Here is a 9101-nt window from a genome sequence, read left to right as displayed (position 1 = left end):
TGTGTCTGTGTCTGTGTCTATGTCTGTGTCTGTCTTTCTGTCTCTTTCTCTGTGTCTGTCTGTCTTTATGCCTACTTTTCCCTTCTCTTAAAAATAACAAAAATTATTTTATTCCATTTATTAAATGTAATACAATATGTTTATGTGTGTGTGTATACTAGCACACACTTTACCCACTGACACATCTCTTCTGCCTTCTCAATAATGATTTTATATGAGCTATTTTGAATTGTCCAGTTAATTGTGGTCCATAGCTATCTAACTGAACTAGAGTGTTAGAAAGTATTTCTCTTGGGCTGGCAAGGTAGCCCAGTGGATAAAGACAGTTATTAGCAAGCCTGAATTCTATTCTTGGGGCCTACAGGCTGGACCCCACAACTTGTCTTCTGACCTTCACATGCACTCTGTTGCTCATGTATGCCTCCCCTCCCCCTCACACACACACACTAAATAGACAAACGAATGGACAAATAGATAAGAGCTGGTGCGATGTCTCTGAGAGTAAAGGCACTTTCTCCCGAGCCTGATGACCTGAGATCAATTCCCACACCCATACGGTAGAAGGAACCAGTTGATTCCTGAAAGTTGTCTTCTGACTTCCACCCATGTGCTATGGCTCTCTTGAACACACACACACACACACACACACACACACACACACACACACACACACACACACACAGTGTTTTAAAAACTTTCCTTCTTTCTTTCTTTCTTTCTTTCTTTCTTTCTTTCTTTCTTTCTTTCTTTCTTTCTTTTTCTTTAAGGCTTTGCCCTTGCTGCAGGTGATCTCTAAGGGATTTCAGCTCATTCTTCAAGTGCTGGCCACAGTATACAATTTGAAAATCACTGATCTTAGCAGGAGCAATTTTCTCTTCTCTGCAACCAAAGGCCTTGCTTGAGAAATCATGCTGACATTCTTAGCTGGTAGGCACAGTGTGGGTGAGGGGGTTATATTCTTTTCATTCCCATTAGGGAAAGCAAATAGATTTCAACTCCTGCATCAACTCTGATCAATTTTCAGTGGCTCCCTGGAGCACTGTCCGAAGGGGATCTGGCGCTCCTGCCATGCACTCAGAGAGGAGGGGCACCACACTCTATTAGAGACGCCTGCACTTGGTTCAGCATCTACCAAGGGCCTGACACAGAGCAGGTGTTTATTCAATTTTTGTTGAATGAATAAGTAAAGTATTCCCCATCCTTCATCGCTGACCAGGCTAACCTGTTCCTAAGGTGGCTTCCCTCTGAAAAATCATCTTTCTTTGTTTTGAGATGCCCTCACATAGACCGGACTGGCCTTGAACTCTTTCTTCTCCTGCCTCTGTCTTCCTTGTGCTGAGATTACAGGCATGGCCTGCCATTTTAGAATTTACTTTTGCCCCACAGAAATACCCAAGAAGCTGTCTTAAAGTGCTTCAGTGCCTGTCTTTCTCTCCCTCCAAAGCCTCCACATCTCTTCTGTATCCCCTGCCTATCTAGTTCTGATTCCTTTCAGTCTTACCTCCACTGTGTGCACTGTTATTCCCAGTGACTCCACCAACCCGTCTATGTGCCTGTCCATTTCCAGCACTCTAGGTGCCCTGTCTTTGCCAAGGAACCCAATACTGAGCTTCCCATGCCTATTGTGTGGCTTCCCTGTAGAACTCTGTGGTACTCCTGAGGGCAAAGACAATGCACACACACACATGGAGTCTTAGTCATTGGTTTAGGTGAAATGTCAGCACAGACATGATTGTAGATCCAGAGAGCTCACAGACAGCAAGAGAGATGGGATCAGCAGTATTCTGTAGAGCATGGCATGGGAAGCAAGCGCTGAGCTGCCTGGTGTATCTGAGTGCCTTGTCTTTCCTTATCACCTAACCTCTGCATTTCTGGGAGGCAAATGTATGGAGAGAGAATTCCAAGGCTGTGTCCATGGGCCAGAATGCTCAGTGATATACACCCCACAAGAATTCCATGTTCCTGGAGACCCTGCTCTATCTCCCTGCCTCCTATGTGCCTCTAGAGGGATACAGGGTATGGGGTGCAACAATGACTGGTGCTCTGTAAAGGGAATCGTCTCCAGAAGCCATCTCTGCATCCCACATGGGTCACTCAGACATGCGAGGCATCTGCCCGGGGCTGATGGACAAGAATTTATTACAGCATCCCTGGCTCTGTCCTTGGCTCTTTGAGCTTTTTCCTGGAACACAGGGGGAGGAAAATATTCCCCCCAGATACCAAGAAAAGCTTGTTACTTGGGTTTGAGATCTACCAAATATGAGAAGGATGCTTCTTTAGCCAACATGGGCATGTTCCCCTCAGCCCAGTATCTTGAGTGCTTGAGAAAGGAAAGAACCAAAAAAAGAAGTTTGCGGGGGGAGAGAGAGGTGCTTCTCTCGTGCCTCAATGAAATACATGATCAGTGTGGTCCTTATAGTCACCAGGAGAGTGACTGGGAGAAATGCCTCTTTTCAAGTTTGGTTCCATGCACCGTACAGATCAGGAAAAGGTCAGAGATGCTCTCCCCCAGCCCCAGCTGACCACTGCCCATCACAAACTCTACAAAAAATATGACTCGCACTACTGGGAATCCATTCCCACCTTGCAAAGAGTGCCCAGAGAACCTATGCTCCCAGGATGGTGCCACCAAGTCCCTGCCCTCTGCCTACCTCTCCTGAGTCCCATGCTCCCAATAGAAATGACTGGCTTGCTTTGTCCTCTCCCAAGCAGCAATGCATACAGGGCATCGTGGCATATCTAATGCACCCAGTAAGACATAGAGTAGTGTAAGGGCACCATACCCACAATGCAGTATAATTAATCCCAGCGAGAAAGAAAGCTGAAGGAGGGGCATGCTGGGACCTCAGGCTGGCAACGTGTATTTAACCATCTTGGGTAGAAATGCCTACCAGCAAAAACTGTGCAGGTTACAAGCCTTCTCCACGATCTGCTGTTCTGTTCCCCAAAGAAGAGAATTTGAATGGCTTTGGGACAGATGTGGAGAGAGCCCTAGCTTTTTTATTGTTGATGATGGTTTGTTTGGTTGTGTGTATATGTGTGTGTGTGTGTGTGTGTGTGTGTGTGTGTGTGTGTGCACGCTCAAGTTGGGGGTGAAGGTGGGAGGGGACTGGATTCTTCCTGACAGTTTTTCTACCCACCTGTATTCAACAGTAGTTTTAGTACTAGGTAGGCCCTCACTGGAAAATGAACTCTCAACAGCAAAGCAAGCTGTATCTGGCCTTCAGGAAGGCGGAAAGCTGTGGCTGCCTCACTACACATTCAGCCTTGCTTTTTCCATCTGAACGCTGTGGGAAACCTAACCATCTCAAGTCTGCAGACCAAAGACAGGTTTGGAGCCCTGGCTGGCTTTGCAAGAACAGGTTGGTGCCCTGTGGGCACAGGCCGGCCCAGCCAGGAATTTAATGCCTTTCAGCTCCCAACAGCCTTCCCTCTGTCTGCAGAGTCCTTCACTGCAAAACTACTGAGTTCAACACCAAGCTGTCCACACGACCTCCTTCTTGCCTCAGTTTCTCTAATTTCCAGAGCTGGATGGGGTGCTATCAGAAAGACTGGCGGAGGAGAAAGTAGCGCGCCCCGGGCCTTACCTTGCAGCTGCTGGAGCAGGGATCCCTCCGGGGCTCCATGCCTGCCTGCCCCTCTTATAGCTGCCCCAGTGCCACTTGCGCAACTGCCCGGCCAGCCCCAGTCCCTGCGAACGCCAACTCCCGCCCCACCCAGCAGGCCAGCGACAGTGGCAGCAGCAACCTAGTGCTCCATTCTAGGCGCCTCGAGGGAGGACTTCAGCCGCCCCCTCGAGTGCAAGTTTGGGGGCGCTTGGTATGAGCCGGTAATCCTCGAGGTCTGGCCAGCAGCTACTGAGCAGCGGTAGTTTAAGGACGGGTCCCTTGGGATGGTGCTTCCAGCACCGCGGGGAGCAAGAGGCTACAGAAGGCTGGCTTGGGGACAGGGAGGCCAGTGAGCCAGGACTCTTCCGACAGCTGTTTGCATACCTAACCTGGCTGCTCAGAGGAGAAACTGGTCCCAAGCTCAGGGCAGCTTGTCTTCCTTTGGTACCCGAAGGACAGTCGTCTCATTTCGTCCTGTGACATCACAGAATGCACCTGCTTCGAAGGTCGCAAGTGTGTTTAGGGATGCTCTGGACCAGTCCCAGGGGCCCTGATCAAACAATGTTTGTTTGGTTTGTTGTTGTTGTTGTTGTTTTCGGTTGTTGTTTTTGTTTTTGTTTTTTTTTGTTTTTCATTAGGGCAAGAATATCATTGGGTTCCTAATGGGAGGAAACAGATACAGAACAGTTCAGCTTTCTGTCTTAAAACCTCAGCTAGTTAAGGATTAGAGATAGTCAGGGATCCAGGTGTGAAACAACTGGATCAGGTCTATTGAGTTCACCCCAACTGAAAATAGCTTTGAAAACAAACCATCATCCTCGGAACCAGCCAGCCAGTTACTTTGAGTAGAAAGACCCTGACTACCCCCTAAATCCTGACTGCCTGGTTTGGTACTATCCGGTATCAAAATAGAAATAGCATGATTTTTTTAAATAAGACATTATTAAATGGCTGGGAAACAAACAAGAACAATAGTTCTGACATGAGAAGTTTAAGAAATTAAAACTTTAGCATCCTCAAATAAAGTTCTGAATTTGGTCAACCAAAAATTGTCTTGTTTTCTCTTGTATAAGTACCCACGGGATAACCTTCATTTCCCTCTTGGCCTGCCAAGCGAGAATTGTTTGCTAACCTGCAAACTATGAAACCTATACACACACACACACACACACACACACACACACACACACACACCTGCGCTGGCTGCTCCTGGCTCCCAGTCCTGCCAGCCTCTTATGGGCGTGCCTGAAGTCAGGTCCATCCCTTCTGCCACAGAACCCCCCTGTTTTGCATAGGCTCTGCTCTCCATCACTGGCAGGCTTCCTTGACTATGGACAGAGAACAGGAACCTCTGCCATTTACTCTTGAAGTCCTGGTGCCTTCACAGCACCAACAGGAGAGATTTGCAGAGGTGACTTCCGGATTACCATGTACTACCCGGCTGTGCACATCACTATGAATATTCTTCTAGATTTGAGGCACTGGAAAAGAGGGGGTACTTCTTTTAAACTTGAGGAAATAGATTCGTGTTAATGATGTGAAAGAAACCAGGAAAACCAGGTTTAAGGCGGGGCCTGGGCAACCATCATAGTGTACTTGGGACTTTCTAGCGGACGCATGTTCCTCAAAGACAACCCACCCTGTGAGGCTATAGGGTTTTTTTGCTCATCGCTGTATCCAAGTTAAGAGCTCAGTGCCTACCTAAGCACAGAGCTAGACTGTCTTTTATTTATTTGTTCACAATGCCAAACATGTAAACAATGTAGATTGATCATATATACTCCAACTCCTCTCCATCCCCAAGACACTCCCAACGGCACCATCCCCTACCCCCTTTCACACCCTGGAACTCCATGTTGGAAAGTTGACTGATCATGCTGGCTTGATCTTGTATAGGTTTGCAGAGGTAACCATGCCTGCAGTAAACGGTCGCATCATGCCCAGAAGATGATGGTATTTCATACTGCTCTTCCTTATCCTCCCGCTCTGACATTCTTTACCCTCGTCTGTAATGTTGCCTAGGTCTGGGGAGGGGATGTTGACATAGGTAACCCATTCTCACTCATTCTCATCACTTTAGCCTGTTGTGAGCTTTTGCGTTAACTGCCGGCCGCTTCAGAGACAGGCTTCTCTGGCTGAGGTTGAGGGCAGCATTCATCCATGAGTATAAACGCAAATGTTCAGCAGGCAACTCAACAACACGTCTGTTCAGCAAAACCCTACTAGAAGGTTCCCCACTAAGGCCCATAACGTCTCTAAGCTAGGCTTTTGGCCAGATGTATATTATCCTAATACTATATCAGTTCTGTTCTGTGAAGTAGGCCTCAAGTGCAATCCAGAATCAACTGGTTACGCCCATAATCGTAGTGCTGCTTTTACATTCATGGTTACATCGTGCCCAGCAAGGTAGTATTGAGCGTGCCGGGCTCACAGGTGGGAAATACCATGGCTCCTCCTTGGGGGTGGGAAGCAGTGGGAAGCGGATCTCTGCGAGCCCAAGGCCAGCATGATCTACGCAGTTCCAGGAGAGCTGAGCCAGCATAGTACTACAACCTTGACTCAAAACATTTACAAAATGGCATGCGTTTCCAGTTCACACATAAGCAGGTATGCACGCTTACATGGAGATATAATGTACTGCTGGCTCGTCCCTCCTGGCCACCTGCATAGATAGTGCCTGCTAGCTCTGTGTAAACTAGACAGCAAGGAAGATGTCCCCAGGTCAGTCCAGCTTGACGTGTTCTATGTCCTGGAGGACGGCTGAGGGCTGAGTTGTTTCGGAGATCTCCACGGCCAATAACTTGGAAGGAGTTATCCCAAGCCTGGCTCTATGATTCTCATTTAATAACCCATGTCTTCTGGGTTTTACACACATTTTTAAAATGAAAATTTCAAACACAATAGTGAAAAATAATATAGTGAGTTATGCTTATTACCCATATGTAATAATTGCTATTTCCCATAGTTTAGCCTCAGGTTTTCAAAATTATTTTAAAGCAAATTGCAGACACTATGACATTGTCATACCCCTAAATATTTGAGTATTTTATGAAAAATAAGGTTTTTTTTAATTTAACCATAAGATCACTAACAATAGCAATTCTTTAAGATCATGAAAGTATACATCATATTTCCCCCAAATGTCTCAGTGTTATCTTATATAATCACTTTGTTAGAATCTGGTTGTTTTACTCCTGATAAGCATTTATTTCTTGGTACTAAGTACGTGCTCCACTACTGAACTACACTGCTATTCCCTACAGGTATTTATTGAAGGAAATAAAGGAGTAAGGCAGAAAAGAAAAAATTAAGATATGTAATTGTAGAAACTAGAAAGGGTTAGCATTAGTGTTAGCAGTGGCTTAGAAATTGATTGCCACCAAGAAAGGGAAATAGTGCTGAATGTTCAGCCCAGGGAATTAGTAACATTACTGACAAGCAGTGCTAGTGCAGTGTACAGACATTTTAAAGCCACGTTGTGAAATAATATTCATGATGCAGCAACATGATATATTGTAAATGACAATGGATAAGATTACAAAACGGGCGAAACAAGGTGCCACATGCCTTCAGCCCAGCCCTTGGGGGTGGGAAGCAGTGGGAAGCGGATCTCTGCGAGCCCAAGGCCAGCATGATCTACGCAGTTCCAGGAGAGCTGAGCCAGCATAGTACTACAACCTTGACTCATTTACAAAAAATATTTACAAAATGGCATGCGTTTCCAGATCACGCATGAACAGGTACGCACGCTGACATGGAGATATAATGTACTGCTGGGAGTGTAATTAGGAAGGATTCTGACCTTTTACCTCATTTCCATGCTTGGATGATTTAAAAAATAACCATAAAGACCATTTGAGAAAGAGGGAAGAGAGGACAGTGGGACACACTAGACTATGATTAAAATATGTTCACCTATGAACATGCCACAAGGAACATGCTACTCTTCACAATTAATGTATGCTAAGGAAAAAGAAAATGTCCACATGGGCAACCCACCTCCTCAGGATTGGACAAGGAGTTGGACCCAGGGCCTTGAGCAGGATACGTGAGTGTTCTACCCTTGAGCAAGCTCCAATCCAGGACTTGCTTCTTAAAGAGAGAGCTTTTTATCCTATGGGAAGGAATTAATTTTATGCTTCGTCTATATGCTTTAGCATTCATAAGTAATCAAGATTCCTTGTCCCCAACATCTTTGTGACTTTGCTCTAGGAAAAGGCTTAACTTGTTTGTAGGGCGTGACAGCTTCCGGCTAAGCCACCCCAATGCCACCTTCTTAGAGGACACTAGGGGAACTGCTGACCCTGCCTGAACTGAGCAATGCTGACAAAGAGTAAGTTAGCTGAGCGTGCAGGCACACACCTGTAATCACGGCCTTCAGAGGTGAAGGCAAGAGGAACAGAGAGGTCACCCAGGCTACTACATAAGAGCCAATCATAAAAAAAAAATAAAATAAAGAAGAAAGAAAGAAATGACATCTAACACTAAAAACCTAGATGAAAGTTACTTTTTTCAATATTCTGTCTGTCTGTCTGTCCCCCAACAACTAGAACAGGATGTATCCCTAAAACTGTCTGTGAAATATGTTTTTCTGGGCTGCCTTGTCTGGCTTCAGTGGGAGAGGATGTGCCTAGCCCCGCAGAAACTTGATGTGCCAGGATGGAGAGATAAGGGGAGGGGGCTCCACCCTCTCAGAGGGGAAAGGGGGGCTGAAGAGCAGTGATCAGGATGTAAAGTGAATAAATAAATTAAGCAAACAAGCAACAACAACACCACATCAATACTAATTCATGCTACTACTCAATTCTTGCCTTTAATTTTTTTTATATTTTGGAAAAATTTAAATCTCCACTATACATTTACCCCAAAAAAGGCATTAAAATATCTTCACATTCCTATCATCTATTCTCAACCATTACTAATCTCCCTTCCTTCCCTTAATATATCTAGAATATAATTTCTTTCTGTTGTACATGGGCCTGAGTCTCTCTTTTTACAGTCAGTGTGTAGTCCATTTTACAGATGTACCATAATCTACCTAACCACATTGTTACATAGGTAATGTTGTAACTAATATATTTAAATACACTTCTTTGATCCCTGTGCGGGTCTATCTGCGGGAGAAATTCTGATAAGTAGAATTATCATTCAAAGGGTATGTGCATTCAAAATAGAAATATATTGCCAAGTTACACTCCTTAGAGATTGTACCAATTTGCATATGCAATTGACTGCAAGTAACCGTGGTTTAAGCACTAAGGATACTGAGTTATCTCTCCTCCCCAGGAGCCCCAAGGAAGGCAGGTGCAGTTTCACGCAGTAGCTTCATTGTGAATTCTCTCCTTTTGATGTTGTTTTCTTGTGTCCTTGTGCTTATGGCCCCGAGGTTGCAAAATGGATGGTACCTTGCAAGCATCTGGTCCTCACACTAGTAGGTGATATTTAAAGTCTGGGCAGGGATGTCAGATTGCTAGCCTCCAGGGAACTGGACAC

General features: G+C 45.4%; 1 protein-coding gene across 1 annotated transcript in view; it reads right to left on the bottom strand.

Annotated features, from left to right (window-relative positions):
* Positions 1-3610, bottom strand: part of Lep (leptin) — a 13686-nt gene extending 10076 nt beyond the window's left edge. The window contains exon 1 of the mRNA XM_021165722.1: positions 3588-3610. The gene's annotated coding sequence lies outside the window, so the exon portion shown is untranslated. The remainder of the gene's footprint in view (positions 1-3587) is intronic.
* Between the last annotated feature and the right edge of the window lie 5491 nt (positions 3611-9101).

Source organism: Mus caroli, chromosome 6 (genome assembly GCF_900094665.2).
Source record: "Mus caroli chromosome 6, CAROLI_EIJ_v1.1, whole genome shotgun sequence".
Lineage (NCBI taxonomy): Eukaryota > Metazoa > Chordata > Mammalia > Rodentia > Muridae > Mus > Mus caroli.
This window is presented reverse-complemented; position numbering and strand designations above follow the sequence as displayed.